The 19,200-nt window shown below is 41.5% G+C and overlaps 1 protein-coding gene across 5 annotated transcripts in view; it reads right to left on the bottom strand.

The window, feature by feature from the left end:
* Positions 1-18,218, bottom strand: part of CCSER2 (coiled-coil serine rich protein 2) — a 189,891-nt gene extending 171,673 nt beyond the window's left edge. For 4 of the 5 annotated variants that reach the window (XM_034931016.4, XM_014346506.6, XM_003828207.6 and 1 more), the window contains exon 1: positions 17,975-18,218. The gene's annotated coding sequence lies outside the window, so the exon portion shown is untranslated. The remainder of the gene's footprint in view (positions 1-17,974) is intronic. The other variant, XM_008953549.5, reaches the window with a different exon arrangement.
* Positions 18,219-19,200: the final 982 nt, after the last annotated feature.

Raw genomic sequence — 19,200 nt, 5'->3', positions numbered from 1 at the left:
TGATCAATAAAATAAATAAATAAATAAATAATTATATACATAAAAAAAAGAAAAAAAAAAAAGAAGTGAGGATTGCCAAGAGGCTTCTTGCAATCTTCCATCTCCCATGAAGTAGCATGTGCTCTCTGAAATGTACTATGTCCTGATCTGTAACAGATGGCTGGATGATAGACTCCTTTCAGTTCTGGATCTACTCTTCTCATGTAATATATAGCAATAAATCTACCAAATTAGCATGATCATGTGATATCTGCAGATTAGATGTTCCTCCTACATATGCCCATGGTTTAGCTGGGTATCCCTAGGTATAGCAATTATTACACTATTTTATTTTTAAAATCATGTTTTCCTGTGTTCTACTTTCTCCACTAGACTGAGAGCTCCTTGAAGACAAGCAGCACAAAATATTTAGTTTTTTTTTTTAATTCCTAAAGATTATTCTAATACATGGCTGGATGCGGTGGCTCACGCCTGTAATCCCAGCACTTTGGGAGGCCAAGGTGGGCGGATCACCTGAGGTCGGGAATTCAAGACCAGCCTGACCAACATAGAGAAACCCCGTCTCTACTAAAAGTACAAAATTAGCCAGGCGAGGTGGTGCATGCCTGTAATCCCAGCTACTCGGGAGGCTGAGGCAGAAGAATCGCTTGAACCCAGGAGGCAGAGGTTGCGGTGAGCCGAGATTGCGCCACTGCACTCTAGCCTGGGCAACAAGAGTGAAACTCCGTCTCAAAAAAGATTATTCTAATACATAAAAAGACACTTAATAAAAGCTATTGGGTGAAGAAATAAATATCACTGAAAAATCTTTCTTATGATTGCAGCTCTACTAAACATTACTTTTTTTGCCCTTGGATACAGCAGTATGTAGAAAGTCTTACTCTAATTCAATAGCAAAGGAGACATAACTTCTAGGGGTTGCTGACAAACAAGTGAAAATGCCTATGACCTTATACACAATCCCAAAATCTTGTTTACTTCAATAATTATCATTATAATTTTATAAAATATGATTAATAAAAAGTAAAATATCTTGGGCCTGAGTCTCAACCACACCTTAAAATTAAAGTACATTATATTTAACCCACAGTTCAATTGGTCAATACAACGTAAGGAACACTTCAGTGACAAGAAAACACGTCATAATCTAGACCTTTGTTCTCTATTATAAAATAATCTAAGTAAAATTATGTAAGGTAAGAACATTCAACTGAGTAAACAAATTAAAATCTAATCATTTTACTGGGAAAGGGCAGTTTTTCAAATGCCACAACGAAACTTGCCAAATAGAAGAGTACTCAACAAGAATGTACATAAAGTACTCCAAAAACAAAACTGTGTAAATAGACATGTATCTTTATCCAAAATGATTAGATGGTAACATTCAAAATGTCCCAGTACCAAATGTCAAAATACCAAATGCTTTTAAAGTATGTTTCTGAGTTGTATTAAGAGGAGGAAAATACAATGTTTCTTACTCAGCTAGGTATCCTGTCCATATTCTTGCTGTCAATTCTCCTAGTTCCCTTAAGATCTCCCCAACTCATGGAATACAATGCACGTGATAATTTGCAATAGTTCTCAAACCCGTCCTGTCCTCTCCTCATTTCTTAATCTAGAATCTTACTAGCTAGTATTCTAGCACAGGCCTACTTAATTTTCCGCCTTCAGTTTCTTCCCCTTCAATCCATTTTTTACACTTTTCCTGAGATTAGTATTCAAAATTCTAATTCCGATCATGTCACTCTTCAATTTTAAAATCCTTCAATAACTCTCTGAAGTACAAATACCTAAAAACAGCAGCTGATATTTATTAAGTACTTGTGTGCCAGGTACAAATGTTACCTGATTTAAACCTCACAATCCTACAGTGTAGATATTTTTATTATTCTCATTTTGCACATTTAAGGAAATTGAAACTTAGGGAAATCACATATAGACACATAGCTAGTGAGTGCGTGCAGCTAAAATTACCCAAGCCTTCGAATTGCGGCTTTGGTATTCCTTTACAGCTGCTCCCTCTCACCACTAACCAACAAACCCTGCCTTCCAACCACACCAAACCACCTCAAGATCTGTAATCATAAGATGCTCTTTCAGGACTCCTTACCAAAGTGCACACTACTCCCTTGACTCAAAATGCCACTTGTCCACCATGGGAATTCTCTCCAAAGCATTCTTCCTTTCTTTCCCACCTTCCCTAGGGAAAATCCTCTGGACAGAATAACATAAGCCAAAATGATACACACATCCCACTATCAACTTCAAAATGCTATAATACAGAGTACTCAAATAGATTTTCCAAGGTAATGCCCATGTGACAATCTAATGCCAGCCTCATAAACCCCTAAATTCATCAGAGGTAAATAAAGATCAACAATAAAGAAACATATATTCAAAAGATAACATTAAAAAAGAAAAAAATAAAGCAACAGCAAAAAACTAACAAAAAAAACCTTTAATACTTTTGTAAAATATTCATGAAATATAAATTCAGATATTTTGAAATATGTGCAAAATACATTTAGAATGAGAGAATCTTAAGTTTTAAAGTAGAAAATACTGCAAATTTGGACTTTTCTTTGACGGCACAAATAAGACAAATCCTATCTAAGATCTACTATTAGCAAACCAAAAAAAAATTCAAGAGACTAAAGGGCTCTTCTATGACTATGTCTGGGGTCAAAAAATAATTCTTCAATACTAAACAGCTTGTGCTTATGAAACATATTAAATGATGCAGAGGTACAGTGATTATGTTACCACATCTCAAGCATCAGCATATTATGCCAGTATCTTCCAGGAACATGACACAGTGATATCAGGAGTTTCTCCTGGGTATTAACTGACAATTAAACAGCATCTTCACAGTACTAGTCAAATACATTAGGTTACAATTCCACACACTAATACTCAAATTTTGTCTATTCCAGTCTCAAGATCTTCCTGTAGTTAACTGCTCTTATACTGTCATGTGGATAAATAAGCACCAAACGTTACCTGCAAACTTTTAATCTCTTTTCTAGCCCATTAATAAAATGTCTACAGGATCCTTTCTGGCACATATCCCAGCCAGAGCCGTTTCCATACAACTTTTCTTGCCTTTTCCCTGTAATACTAACACATCATCTTCTTAAGCCTTAAGTAAGTTTTTTGTAAAAAGTAAAAATTACTTCATAACAACGTCATCTAATTGAGATATTTAAGAAATCGACCTTTAATGGATACAGAATAATCAGTCCATGGTTTAAGCACTATTCTAGGGTGGTCAACTCAAAACTATATTTTGTGTTTGGCATTCCTACTGGCTATAACCAAAATGCATTTCCTGAATACTTGTTTTGTATAATAGCCAGGACCAGGTAGAGTACTTACACTGACGGGGCTTCTCATAGTGGTCTACTCTAGATATTAGACCTAGCCCAAGGAAACAGTAAAGACAATGAAGAGAGAAGAGATACCTCACAAAGACTTGACAACAAATGGAAAATGAGAGATAAGAGAAGTCTGGACTACTCCCAGGTTTATACTTTGGGCACCTGAATGACTGGCAGTATCATTAACTAAGATGGAAAAATTAGCTGAATACATGAACAAGAGACAGTAAAGACAGCTGGAAAAGAATAGGTATGAACGAGAAACAGGGCCAGGCATAATGGCTTACACCTGTAATCCCACCACTTTGGGAGGCCAAGGTGGCCGTTTGAGGTTAGGAGTTCGAGACCAGCCTGGCCAACATGGTAAACCCCGGACTCTACTAAAAATACAAAAATAAGCTGGGTGTAGTGGCAGGTCCAGCTACTTGGGAGGCTGAAGCAGGAGAATTGCTTGAACCCGGGAGGCAGAGGTTGCAGTGAGCAGAGATCACACCACTGCACTGGGCGACAGAGCGAGACTCCATCTCAAAAGAAAAAAGAAAGAGAAAGAGAAACAGGAGAACGATGCTTTGGAAGGCAAAGAAAGTTCAAGAACATGGGCATGATGGTCTAAGGTTCACAGTGGATTTAACAATTAAGAACTATGTCAACAGATAGATACAGTTTCTGTAAACAGAGGAAGCAAAAGTAAAATGTTGCGGGGGAATGAGTAGTACACAACGCAAAAAAAAAGAATGTGTGAAGTGTGTTTGGAACAGAATGTAGAAGGTTTTGCTGCATGAAAGGTTCATGTAGCAGAAGACAAGAAAAGGAAGTCTGAGTCAAGGGCTTTGAATTCTAGATTTTATTTTTGGAGTTTATTCTGTGAACAGGAGAAGGAAAGGCATGTAACATTTTTTCCCACTTTTTAAGACAATTTTCTCAAAATGTCTGAGAAAATTGGATGACAGGGTACATGACAGGGTACATGAGGAACTGGAATGACAAGAGTTAAGGCAGGAGTAGCTACTAAAAGGTCTTACAATTATCTAAACAGTAATGAGGACCCGAAAGAGATTGGCAGTAGCCAAAGTAAAAAATAAGGAATATGTGAAAGAGATATTCTTTATTCCCAGGCTGCCTGTGATACTGTGATATGATATCATATCCCATACACATTTGGTCTCTGCCCCTGGTTCCTGACACATAGCTCCTAAAACCCATGGAATCTCCAGAGTGATGAGTGTCTTTTGTATGCTAATGAGGACTGCTAGCTGGGGACCCCTAGTTAACCTCAGGATGGAAGCTGGTTACCAGAAAGACCAGAGCATGAGTACAGATTGGGACTTTTCAGCCCCATCCCCCAACCTCCAGGGAGGGGAAGAGGATTGAAGGTTGAGTTGATCGCCAATGGCCAATGATGTAATCAATCATACCTATGTAATAAAACCTCCATAAAAGGCCAAAAGGACAGGGTTCAGAGAGCTGAATACGTGGAGATACCTGGAGAGTGGTACACCCAGAGAGGACAGAGAAGCTCCATGCCCCTTTCCATGACCTACCCTATTCATCTCTTCCATCTGGCTGTTCATCTATATTTCTTAAAATATGCTGTTTAATAAATGGGCAAACATAAGTAAAGTGTTTCCCTAAGTTCTATGAGCTGCTCTAGCAAATTAACTGAAGAGGTCCCAAGAAGGGGGTCATGGGAACCCCAATTTATGGCTGGTCATAGACACAGGTCACAACCTGGAGCATGCATCTGAAGTGGTGGGGGGGATGGCGCCGTCTTGTGGGACTGAGACCTTATCCTACAGCATTTAACACTATCTACAGGTAGACAGTGTTAGATTGGAACTAAATCATAGGGCATCCAGCTGTTCTTCACTGGAGACTATGGTGTCAGAATTGCTTGGTGTCCGGCAAAACAATCTCCATACATTTAGTGTAAGAGGTGCTGTGTGGCCAAGTGCTATGTGGCTCACTCTTGTAATCCCAGCACTTTGAGAGGTCGAAGCAGAAGGATCACTTGAGGCTAGGAGTTTGAGACCAGCCCAGGCAAGATAGCAAAACTCCGCCTCTAAAAAAAAAAAAAAAAAAAAAAAGAGTTACAGAGTTACAAAGGCCGGGTGCAGTGGCTTGTGCCTGTAATTCTAACACTTTGGGAGGCCAAGGTGGGAGGATCCTAGAGGCCAGGAGTTTGAGACAAGCCTGGGCAACTTGGCAAAACCCCACCTCTACATAAAAATGTTTAAAAATTAGCTGGGCATGGTGGCACACGCTTGTAGTCCCAGCTACTCGGGAGGGCACATCACTTGAGTCCAGGAGGTTAAGGCTACAGTGACCTATAATCAAGCCACTGCACGCCAGCCTGAGTGACAGAACAAGACACTGTCTCAAAAAAAAAAAAAAAAGTGTTACGTTGAGTGGTACATGAGAGTAGGAAAAACACTGTTTTTCTTTCCTATCTTCTAATAGTGCCCTAAATATTCCACTATTACTGTATTACCACACTTATCACATTGTATCATAATCATTTGCAGACTCGGACCTTCTCTTATTCAGCCTCTTATTACTAACACTAACAAGTCGGGAACACAGGAAGTGGCCAAAAAACGTTTGTTGAACTCAGTAACTCATCAGATGTAGAAGTAAGACCTACAGATACTACAGAGAAACCTAAATGACTTGTAAGATGGTGACAGAGAAAACACTAATGGAGAAGCCAAGAGGGGGATCAAGTTTAGGGGATGAGTGTCAGGGTAAGAGGATGGTTAAGGTCAACATCCAAATAGAGACGTCAAAGAGGAAAAAAAAAAAAAACCAGAGAAGGAAAAAAATTCAGACAAAAATAGAGATATGGGATAGAAAATAAATCATCAACAAGTCTCATTATTTGTTCATGAAAAGAAATATTTAATAAATATGAATTTCCTAAGACTTTAGGATATGACTGTGTTTAAGAACACTATTCGAATTGCTTATTTGTATATTCTGTACAAATTGAATGGCGTAAATTCCCAACCAAATGGGTCAATCAAAACTGGGTCAACATTGGATAATTATTTGCTTTACTCATTCATTCAACAAAAAATTTATTGACTGTCTATAAGTGGGGGCAAGAGAGCAACCTGTCACGAAAACAAACAGTAAAATACAGCAAATACTATAACAAAAAAACCTCATAATGTTAACAGGAACACAAGTAACAGAATATAATGAAGGACAGATGGAAGAGGCATAATGAACATATGTCTAGCAGCTTTCCTGGAAGAAGAGGCATCTATGTTGGGCTCTTAAAAAGATAAAGTGACGGCCAGGCGCAGTGGCTCACACCTGTAATCCCAGCACTTTGGGAGGCCGAGGCAGGAGGATCACCTGAGGTCAGGAATTCAAGACCAGCCTGGCCAACATAGTGAAACCCCGCCTCTGCTAAAAATATAAAAAATTAGCCGGGCGTGGTGGCATGCACCTGTAATCCCAGCTACTCGGGAAGCTGAGTCAGGAGAATTGCTTGAACCTGGGAGGCGGAGGCTGCTGTGAGCAGAGATTGTGCCTTTGCACTCCAGACTGGGCGACAAGAGTGAAACTCCGTCTCAAAAAAATAAAAAAATAAAAAAGATAAAGTGATTTAATGAGAAGGCTGAGAAGATGAATGGTATTCTACAAAAAAAGAAATAGTGGCCAGGCACGGTAGCTCATGCCTGTAATCCCAGCACTTTGGGAGGCCAAGGCGGGCATATCACCTGAGGTTGGGAGTTCGAGACCAGCCTGACCAACATGGAGAACCCTCGTCTCTACTAAAAATACAAAACCAGCCAGGCGTGGTGGCGCATGCCTGTAATCCCAGCTACTTGGGAGGCTGAGGCAGGATAATCACTTGAACCCGGGAGACAGAGGTTGCGGTGAGCCAAGATCACGCCATTGCACTCCAGCCTGGGTAACAAGAGTAAAACTCCGTCTCAAAAAATAAAAAATAAATTAAAAAAGAAAAGTAATAGTATGTGCAAAAGCAGAGAGATGTCAAAGCATTTCTCATTTTCATGGAATCTCCTCTTGGAGTACTATCTGTATGCTAATAAAAAATCTGATCTTTACTCTGTAGTCCTATGGTAAGAAACATCACATGTGCATTAGAATCCCCTACAGAGGCTGGGCACAGTGGCTCACGCCTATAATTCCAGCACTTTGGGAGGCCAAGGTGGGAAAATTGCTTGACATTAGGAGTTCAAGACCAGCCTGGCCAACACAGCAAGACACCCTAGGGAGCACTCCAGATCCCCTAAAGCATGTGCAGGCAAAAGGTGGGTAAACAGGCAAAAAAAAAAAAAGAAAAGAAAAGAAAATTAACTTCTGTAGAGAATAGGGAGCCACAGAAGATTTTTTTTTAGCAAAAACAGAACCTGGTCAGATCTGTGTTTCGGAAATCCAAAAGTTGGGGCATGGATCAGTGGCTAAGGGAAGAAAATCTGGAGAAAGACCAATGAAGAGGGTTAAGAAGCAACTGTAATGATGCTCCAACACTAAATATTGACTACTACTTACTTAAACATAAATGAACCACGAAAAGAGGCATATAAAGTGCTATAACTGTAATATGTGCTTTCAACACAGTTTCTGAATTCATCTCAAACATCAACTCAATAATCATAAGCAGTTACAGTAAAATGAGATCAGGTACATTAGGAAAAAAAGGGGTGGTGGTGAAGAGTAGCTGTCAAAATTTCCCTGGAAAAGTTGCTCATTTGTTCTGCAATTTAACTTTTATTTTTAAAAAGGTAAAACTACCATAACAAATAGGTTGCTAAATCAAAATTTTGAAGCTACTACAAGGCAAGCACTGCACAAAACTGCAGTACAGTCCATCATGATGATGACGATGGACCTTGAGTGCACAGATTAGGATAATTTCATTTACGTTTCAACGACGTAGATCCTGCATTTTTTTTCTCTGTTGAAACATTTTGTTAACTACATATATTTGTATTGTGAAAGTAAAAACTTGGGACCCTAATTTCACTATGCCAAAAGAAAAAACAGTAAGCTGGAAGCTGAGTCACAAAAGAAGCTGCTTTTCCTTTTGTTTTTTGTTGGGGTTTTTTTGGTTTGTTGTTTTTGTTTTTTTGTTTGTTTGTTTGTTTTAAGTTTTTTTTTGGAGTTTCTGTCTTGTTGCCCAGGCTGGAGTGCAATGACGCGATCTCGGCTCACTGCAACCTCTGCCTCCCGGGTTCAAGCAATTCTCCTGCCTCAACTCAGCTTCCCAAGTAGCTGGGATTACAGGCATGCACCACCATGCCCGGCTAATTCTGTATTTTAGTAGAGATGGGGTTTCACCATGTTGGTCATGCTGGTCTCGAACTCCTGACCTCAGGTGATCCAACTGCCTCAGCCTCCCAAAGTACTGAGATTAGAGGCTGAGCCACCGTGCCCAGCCCCCTCTCCTTTTGTTTCTAAGCTGATAGCTACAGATAAGAAGTTAAATGTGCCCACGGGTAACTACTCAGTGTTCACCTTAACAAATACATAACCAACTATTCCCCACCTGCTCCTTTTCCTTCGCAACATGTGGATTCAGTAATGTGATAATACCCTCTCTCTTGCCCCTCCAGCCTGCTTTTTCCATTTAAATACTGAAGCCCTCAAAATCATCTTTGGAGAAAGACAGACTTGTCTCCCTGGCATGCATCCTTAACCTTGGCAAAATAAACTTCTAAATTGATTGAGACCTGTCTCAGATACTTTTTGGTTTACAGTATGTAAATAAGAATACAAAAAAAGAAAAGCATCCATCTTTTAAAAAACAATTCCTTGACTGGACATCCCCTCCAGCTACCACCCTGTTATTTAGCTTTACTTTACAGCATACTCCTTGAAGAAACTGTCTATCCCAGCAGTCTACAATTCCTTTCCTCCAATTCTCTCTTAAGCCCACTCCAATCAAGTCTTCACTTCCACCACTAAACCAGAAACAACTTGTTAAGGTCACCAATGATTTTCATATTGCTTTATCTTAGTCCTCAATCTAATAGCATCTGACACAGCTGATTACTCACTCGCTCCTTCTTAAAACATTTCACTTGGCTTCACTGATACAACTCAGTCTTAATTCTCTTCCTTCTTTATAGGCGTGCGGCTTCTTGGTCTCCTCTGCTAGTTTCTCTCCCTCTGAAAACATTACAGGATCCCAAGGCTAACTTGTGGGACTTCTCCAGCCACATTCACTCCCTAAATTATTTTAATCCATTCTCGAGGCATTACATACTATCTCTCTGCTAATAACTGCAAATTTATATATCTCTAACCCAGACCTCTGCTGTGAACTGCAGACTTGTGCATACCCAGCTCTCTTCACCATATCTCCACTTAGATTACTAACTTAAAATGTCCAAAACTGAACTCATTACTTCCCCTGCTAAAACCCTGCTTCTTCTGCGCTCTTACCCATCTCAGGAAATGTTAACTCCATTTGTCCAGTTTTTCAGGCCAAACTCAGCCCACATTCAATCCATCATTAAATTGTTGGCTCTGGCTTCAAAATGTATACAAAATGTGGGCATTTCTCCCAATTCCTGCCTAAAATCATCATCTCCCACTTAGGATTACTGCTGCGCCTGCTAAATAATCTCATTATGCGCCACCCCTGACATTCTCTACATAGCAGCTGAGAGTTCTACTTATAACAAGTCAAAACTCTGGTGGCTCCCCACCTTTTAAAAGCCAGTCTCACTGGCCTACAATGCCATATATGATCAAGCATCCCCCCCAACCCAACCCACCTCTCTGACCTCATCTACCAATCATTTCCCCTCAATGCCTGCACTGGCCTACTTGCCACTCCTAGAACAGGTCAAGCAAGCTTCAGCCACAGGATCTTTGTATTCCAGTTCTATCTTCATCAAGTACTCTCTCTCTCCTAATATCTGCATAGATCACATTCTTTCTTCAAGATCTCTGTTCAAATACTAGTTTTTATTACAGCCTTCCCTAACCACCTTAGATAAAACAGCAGCATCACCCTCACATGTTCTTTTCACCTCTTCCTGCTTTTTCTCCACAGCAATGTAATAGATGACATATTACACATATACTTATTTTCTGTATCTTGTCATTAGAATGTAAGCTCCACAAAGGCACAAAATTTGTTTTGTTGACTGAACTATTCCTAGCAAGTGCTCGGAATACATTTCTTGAATGAATGAATGAGAAAAATCCAGACTGAGAATCTATTCTCTAAGCCAGGATTGAAGGAATTTAGAATGTAAAACATCTCAAGTCCTGGAAAAACATGACTGCAAGAAAGGCCACAACAATGGCCAAGTCTACAACTCTAGCTAGTACCAATAATAAATAAAGGTTGACAAGCCATACCATACTACTCCTAAAATGAGGAAAATATACCTGAGAAAAAATTTTAAATAAGGAAAAGAAACAAAACAAAACAGAAAGATGGCCATCCCTGCCTCCCCACCCCGAAAAGAAATATCACCTGGATGTTTCCTATAAAGTGGCCTACCAACTCTGACCAAAATATCATCAAGTCCATTCTACAGACTTAAATAGCTATTATGAATAGTCCCTGTTTTTCTAAGCTAAGGTCTTCAGAGAAAATTATTATATAACTCCCAACCCTAACACTGGCTGCCAAGAGATAATGGTCAGAGAAAGCTCTCAAATTGCCCTAAAGCACTCAGGCTGCAACAAAATATCATTAATATGATGACAACAACAATTCAAAGTACCTTCTGGTATCTGTCTTGCTTCTTTGTCCCTAGCGTATTCACTAGGGCCTTCGTCATCAAAGGTTTTGCAATCTTGACATGGGGGCCGTGTTGGGGAGGAGGGTAGGCAACTCAAAAAAACAGGACTGGAATTTAATTTTGCATTTTAAAGAAAAGCAGGGCCAGTTGTGGTGGCTCACACCTGTAATCCCAGCACTTTGGGAGGTAAAAGCAGGAGGGTCATTTGAGCCCAGGAGTTTCAGCCCAGCCTGGGCAACATGGGGAGACCCTGTCTCTATGAAAAATTTTAAAAATTAGCCAGGCATGGTGGTACATGCCTGTAGTCCCAGCTACAGGTTGAGTACAGGTTGGGAAGCCAAGGCAGGAGGATAGCTAGAGCCCAGGAGGTCAAGGCTGCAGTGAGCCATGATGACACCACTGCACTCCAGCCTGGGTCCAGAGACCCTGTCTCAAAAAAAAAAAAAAAAAGAGAGAGAGAGAGAGAAGTAGAATGCTGGGGAACAGAAAACACTTGCTCAGATACAAGATGTCACTGGGCTTTTCAATACCAGGCACCAAAAGAGAGATCACAGAAGGACCAAAACCCTGAGATGCCCATCATTCCTCAGCTAAAGAGCCATGCCTTGCATTTCTATTCTCACACACAGAACTCAAGATACAGGGTAGGAGACCATGCCAAAGTGAACAGCTGGGAGCAGCGATGGCAGGGAGGAGAGCAGTAACAACTACCATAACAAAGGGAAGGAAGGAGTAATCCCTCATGCTTTTTCTCTTTTCCCTTTCCCACTGTCCTTATCAAGGACAGAAACAGGGTAGATGAAAACAGGAGAAGGCAAAGAACAGAGGGTAAGGATGGCCTGAAGCAAATGGTTGTAGAAAAAAATCAATAGCAAATTCCTTTACCAAGTAACTCTTTGAAAAACAGACATATGAAGTAAGTTAGGAGCTGACCAAGAAAATTTAAAACAAGCCCCTGTCTTACGCAGCTACAAAGTACAAAGCAAACAGAGATTCTTAATTATTTGGAATAATCTGTGGCATTTTTAAGACCAACAGTCTTCAAAGATGATCCAATTATACTGAAACTAAGCTATTGATCAACTTGAAAAAATAAACAGGTAAAAAAACTTCAGTGCTCATGGATCCAACCTTTAAGAATCCTCTGGCTTCCCAATGGCTCCAAACCTTAATATAATCAACCAGAAGTCTTTAAAGGTAGAGAAGTAACTCTAGGACATTCCAAACCAATCAACTCATCAGAGAAGAGCTAAAAACTCAGAAATTACATCTCACATACTATGATTGGTCAATTCACTTAAAAAGAAAGGCCTGTTCTCATTGGTTGATCTCAATAGGCTGAATCACACCCCAGCATCAGCACCTGTAGCAAGCAGAAGTCAGAAGCCAAAGAGGCAGAAAGCCATCAGATACTCAGAGAAAACTTAAGTAGTCAATAACAACGGAAAGACAAGTTCACCCTATACAACCACAATCAGCTTATGACAGCAGGGCACACCAACCACAACTGTTTGTAGCCTGAGGTGGCAGCATTCTACATGCTCATGTCTGTGCTAATACTTCCCTACCCCTCTGCCTCCTCCCTGATGGCTCTTCCCCCATCCTCCCTGACAGGTGTCACATTCTAGAGCTACTCTTCCTCCACCCACTCTTTCATTTTGGTAATTTGGTGTTTCCCAGTTCAGTCTCTTGACCTTTCTGTATTATTTCATCCTATATTCACTCATTCCTCTACTCAGTCCCTATCTTTGACAAGCACACAATCCAGTGGGGGAGACAGATATGTTACTAGAATAGGTACAATACATCACAGTCAACGCTGTGAAAGAAATATAACAAAGTGCTGTGAGCACATATTCATCTGTCATTACCCCACTCAATGTCTTCCAAATCAATACACTGCCTTCCCACTCCGTTGTGTATCAGTTACTAATTCCTATATATTTCCAAAATATCCCGATCTCCACTTCCACCTCAAGGTTTAGCCTTCATTTCTCACATGAATATTTCAACCACTTCCTATTATAAACATAATTCAATATATAGCCACACTGTCACATGAGCAATCTCCCTAAAAGAGATAACATACCATATCATCCCCTTGCTTTGCAACACCTAATCTTTCCAATGTCTAAGAAATGAAGTCCAAATCCTTGGCATGGATAATAAGATAATACTTTTGAAATAGCATCTTTTAAAAGCAGGCTGAGTTCCAGTTCCAATGCTTACTATCTATGTTATCCTTGGCAGGTCACAGTCTCTAAATTTTCATATCCACAAAATGGGGATACTAAAAGAACCTACCTGCTAGGGTTGCTGTGAGGATTAGGTAAGAAACTCCATGCCAAGAACCAGCAAAAAACCCAGCACTCAATGTTAACTATTATCCTGGGATGTCTCATCTATCTAGAATGGGAGTAACCTGCTCCCCAGTGGGAGCAGATTACTAAGGTTTCCTTTCATATATTTTAGAATGATTAACAATAAGAGTTAAAGACAACCCTCTGGTTAATCTTGAACAGACAAAAATTTCAATTAACCAATATATTGCTGTCATAAAAATGTTAGTTTAACTAAAACTTACCATAATTTATTAAAAAACAAGTACACATTTGTATTAAAGTTAGGTTATTTTGTTTTGTTTTCCTATTTAAGTTCAGAAAAAAGAATGAAAACATAATAATGTAGTTTTCTATAATACAAAATACACATAAATGAAATTTTATCTCAGTTGTATATTAACTTTCCAAATATATATACATAACAAAATGAATTCTAGAAGCTTAAGAAAATAAAAGTATGCATCAAACAGGTACATGGCATTCATTCTCAAAAAACACAATCAAAGGACAAAAATCACTGACTTTTTTCTTTTATCTTTTTTCTTTAAAATAGAGATGGGGGTCTCACTATGTTAACAGCCCAGGCTGGTCTTGAACTCCTAGGCTCAAGCGATTCTCCCGCCTCACCCTCCCAAAGTGCTGAGATTACAGGTGTGATCCACCACACCCAGCCACACTGATTTTTTAAAAAAATATATAATATAGGGATTACCCCATCTCTATTAAAAATACAAAAATTAGCCAGGCATGGTGGCGCGTGCCTGTAGTCCCAGCTACTGGGGAGGCTGAGGCAAGAGAATCGCTTGAACCCAGGAGGAGGAGGTTGCAGTGAGCCGAGATGGCACCGCTGCACTCCAGCCTGGCGACAGAGCAAGACTCGGTCTCAAAAAAAATATATATATATATATAAATAAATTTAATAATATAAAATCTATAAAGCCTACAATAAGAAAAAATAGATCAGAAATGTTTTTCAAGAGATTAATATATTTATGATGTTAGTGCTAATGAAAATTGGTGAGAAGATTCCAATAAATTTATGGACGATGGACAAATAAAGGAGAAAATAAAACTAGAAGAATACTGCATTTGTTTGTCTATTATGGACTATGATGTTAAACTGCAAGGAACCTTATCCTCATTTTTAAAAAACAAACTTTTAAAAGCAAAAACCTATAAAGTATGATAGAAATGGTCAACCAAACTCTACTGGAGTCTGTAAATCAATATCTTTTAGAAGTAAATCTAGTAATATTTTTCGGAATTAACAAAACCTTCATACCCTCTGACTTTGTAATACTGCTCCTGGGCCTTTAGCCCAAAGGGAAGAAGCAAAATGATAAACAGCTATATACTAACGGCATTATCTGCAAAATAGTAAACAATCTAGATGTCCAATTATTAAGAAATGACATTGTAACACTGTATAATCATCTAAAGGTATAAAAACTATAGCAAAAATAAAACATCAAATATGAAAGCAAATATTAAGCATTATGTGTATGCTTTATCATATAAAATCACTAAGATATGACAAGAAATAAGAAGAAAAATTAAAAGTTTGTTTTGATTTTTAAAATTTCTTTGACCATTGTTTGTAAGATAAAAAGCCTTTTGGAATTGGTCAGGCCCACACCACTAAGTACACATTTCAACTTTTTAGAGACAGCCACAATCATCAATTTTTTCCCCCAAAATCCTATCACATAGGAGTAAGATAGGCTCCTCTCACAGACAAGCCACACAAGTAATTTTAGCCATGCTATTAGCCAGCTGCAACCTTCTTATATTAAAATCTCATTGTACCATCAAAACTTAACTGTATGTGAGATGTCCATATGGTGATCAGAAGCCACTTGTTATGGGGCATCTGGAGAGAGGGCCCCAAGCACTGAAGTTAAAACTATCTGGCTGAGAGGAATAGTGAAGGTTAGGTTTCTCCCATATCCCCAAATGAATTATCATGTTTCTCAGCCACAAGGGTTCTAAGTCCCTAGGAGTGGCAGCCATGTATTCAAAGAGGGAGAAAGTGCAAGCAGATTTGCACTCCCTCTGAAAAACTGGCAGCTCCTTCATTTCACCCCAAAGCACCATGGAGTAGTGAAAAACACACAATGATGAGGTCAGGAGATATGAGATGTAGGTGAGCCTAAGCAATCTCAAACAAGTTGTCTTTTTAGGCTGAGTTGTTTAACCGTAAAATTTTTGAAGTTGAACCAAATAATCTGTTAATTCTTTCAAGTTCAATATTCTATTGACCCTTTTTTCAGAACACATCCAAGTCGCTCACAACTCCCATTCAAATTGTAAAACAATTAAGATTTAGAATTAGGAGACTGGGGGCAAAAGTGAAATACACAGATGGTCAAAAGACCTGGACTGTAATCCCCGCCATCCCTTTCTACCTGCGTGACTTTGCGCCTCAAAATAAAGTTGTAGGACCAATGAAGCAGCAATCTTTATTGGTCATGCCCTTTTTATTCCTGTATCATAAAATGGATTTTTTTTTAACAAAACTGGAGTTTCATTCCTAACCAGCCTACAATCCCAGCACTTTGGGAGGCCGAGGTGGGCGGATCACGAGGTCAGGAGTTTGAGACCAGTCTGGCCAACATACTGAAACCCGTCTCTACTAAAAAAAAATTAGCCAGGTGTGGTGGTGTGTGCCTATAATTCCAGCTACTCAGGAGGCTGAGGCAGGAGAATCGCGTGAACCCGGGAAGCAGAAGTTGCAGTGAGCCGAGATGAGGCCATTGCACTCCAGCCCAGGCCACAGTGCAAGACTCTGTCTCAAAAAACACAAAAGAAACCCCAAAACCTGGTGGAGACAGACACATAAACAAATCATTAACTACCAGTTGACAAATACTAACTGGAGAGTGTACGAATCAGCTAAGACAAGAGGGATGAAATGTCTAGACAAGCCTCAGAAGTGATACTTTCGTAAGGTCTTCAAGGGCAAGTTGTTTACTAGGTAGAGAATTCTCAACAAAGAACACTGAAAAACCACAGAGGAAGATGTCATCTTCAGAGAACTGCAACAGTCTTATATAGAGAGGGCAGGCATAATGGTAGAAGATGACACTAGAATGGAGACAAATACCACTAACCATGAAGGACTTTGAATTTTATCGATATAGACTATGGAGAGTCACTGAAGGACTTGTAAATATGGATTCAAAGTCCCTTCCTCCAAAATAGTCAAAGGAGTTGAGTCAAAGCAACAAAAAATGCAGGTCTGAATGTGGAAAGGTAGAATTTTTACAGAATTCTTAATAGAGACTTTCGGCTTGCTTTCAGGATGGCTTCTAGTGCTTTCTTAACTATGGCTTATGCTGAAGTACGACAGTATGAATTATGGCTAAAGGGTTCAACAAAGTGTGCATTTTTAACCTGAAGATTATTTGAAGCCAATGTTGTTTAGAACACAAACGAAAACAAAAAATAATAGTAACAAGCTTTCATAAATTAAGAGAAACAGTAATAAAGTCCAAGAGGAAGAAGACTGATTTCAGGCAAACACTCAGGAATATTTACATTTTTATCACATATGGATGACGGATAAGACATGTTTTGAACCCATCTTTTGCAGGAGAGCATCTTAAGTTCCTTTTGGTTAAAGAGCAGCTGCCATCTCTAAAGTCTCTAGTCTAAAAGATGATGCTTTAAAAAAAACAACTGGCCAAATTAATAGGTTCCGTTATATTTTAATGCTCAGGAGAAAAGGAATGCCTTTCATATGGCTATTTTTAAAAGCTTAAAGCTCAATTTCTCTCACTTACAGGAGTGAGCTACCAACACTCTAATCTGAGACCACAGAGTCCCTGCATCAGTCATTTCCACTCCGCTAAGGCCTTGTCTGGGAGCAGCCAGCCTCATTGGTCGGGGAGCCCACACAGATGAATATGCAATTATTGAAATGGAAACAAGCTTCGCCACCAAGGACCACCACAAAGGAGTCCCTTCATTCCTCCTTTTACTTTATCAAGAAAGTAGGTGCATTATTTAAAAATGTATGAAAATACATGTCTAAAGAGAAGAGAGAAGATCTGAACCTACGGCAACGGTGTGCCCCACCAAAGTTTCACCTCAGGATGTGTTTTAGGGTGTGTCTTTCATTTAGCCCAGTAATTGAAAGAAAAAAAAAAATCGAACTCATTCGGGGAGCCCCGGTACTTTCCCTATCCACCCTCACACGCAACCAGGCTCCGAAATCAGAGTGCCTCAGCCTCGCCCTGATTTCTCCTGAAAGGCGGCGGCGCCCGCGGCCCGAGGCCCCGCGCTGTCACAGCCGCAGGGAGGGCGCCCTCCGGCCTCCCGGGTCCGCGCCCGCCCCGCGTCCGGCGGCTCGCGAGGGGCTAGAGAGGCTCACCCTGGAGGCCGGGTACGGGAGGGCGCCACCGCCTCAGCCCGGGAGTCCGGGCCTCCGCCCCGCCCCGGACTGCGTGCCTGGTCTTGGGCTGCCCCCGGCGCCCGCCGCGACCCCGGCCCCGGCTCTGGCCCTGAGCCCGGATCTCACCGTGCGGAGGTCGCGCTGCCTCCTCGGCCGCGGCCCAGCTGCAGGCCGCCCTGCGACCTGCGGGCCCGAGGACGGAAGGTGAGACGAAGGGCCGCCCGTCACATCCCCGCCAGCCCCGCCGCCCAAGCCGCAGCAACCAGCATCGCGTCCGCGGCCTGAGGGAGCGCCGGACTCCAAAGCCGCCGCGCCCCCTCCCTCGGCCGGCGCCCGCCCGGACTCCGCCCTCCAGGGCCCGCGCACCGCGCACGCGCAGTCCCGCCCCGCCGCGGGCCCGTGCGCAGGCGCGAGCCTCACGGGGCTACGGGGACCGCCCCCACCGCCTGATCCGGCCTCAGCCCACCTCTGGCCCCGCCCCGCCCTCACGCCAGGCTTTCCCAAGCTCCGCCTCCGCTTCGGGCCCCGCCCCCTCCACTGACCTTGCCTGGCCGCCTCCTGACTCAGGTTTTTGCTGGGCCCACGCAGTGACGCCAGTCTTGCGGCTGACCTCACCTCTAGCCGTCCCCTGGACTACATTTGCTGCTTGAGTGCGGTCAAACCTGACAGCTCCTCCTCCTGGATGTGAAAAGTGAGGAGTGGTCTGAGCATTGGGCATGACTGAACCACGCACCTGCCTACCGCATCAAAACACAGGATCTTGCTAAAGCTGAGGGGAAGGGGCACCCCAAGTGCTGATCTGGTTTTCCCTTTTTTTTTTTTGAAACAGAGTCTCGCCCTGTCACCCAGGTTGGAGTTCGGTGGCGCTATCACAGCTCACTTGCAGCCTCCTGGGCTTAAGCGATCCTCTCGCCTCAGGCGTGCATCACCAAGCCTCCGAAATAATTACAACTAAGACCACACTAGTCAAAGTAAACTATCACATGTTGACCCAAATACTCGGCTAATTTTTATTTTTTCTTTTTAGAGTTGGGGGAAGTGGTCTTACAGGCTAGTCTCAAACTCCTGGGCTCAAGCAATCCTCCCACCTTGGCCTCCCAAAGTGTTGGGATTACAGGCGTGAGCCACAGCTCCTGGCCAATGTGGTTTCTTTGCCAGAAACCAGGTCTTTCTTCCCTTTGGGGCTTCCATCCCCCAGAGGCCATCTCTTCCCCTCTCGTTTTTCCTCGACACGGCCAGTCCTGCTGCTGAGAGTCCTCAGCCTGGAAGGCTTCCGGGCCTGGCCGGCTGTTTAAAGCTCTGGAGCTGCCCTTACCTGGTTGTAGACTTGCAGTTCTCTGAAATCCTTGTCT

This window comes from Pan paniscus, chromosome 8 (assembly GCF_029289425.2).
Source record: "Pan paniscus chromosome 8, NHGRI_mPanPan1-v2.0_pri, whole genome shotgun sequence".
In the NCBI taxonomy this organism is placed as follows: domain Eukaryota; kingdom Metazoa; phylum Chordata; class Mammalia; order Primates; family Hominidae; genus Pan; species Pan paniscus.
Note: the sequence above shows the minus strand (reverse complement) of the source record. Positions and strands in the feature narration are given on the sequence as shown.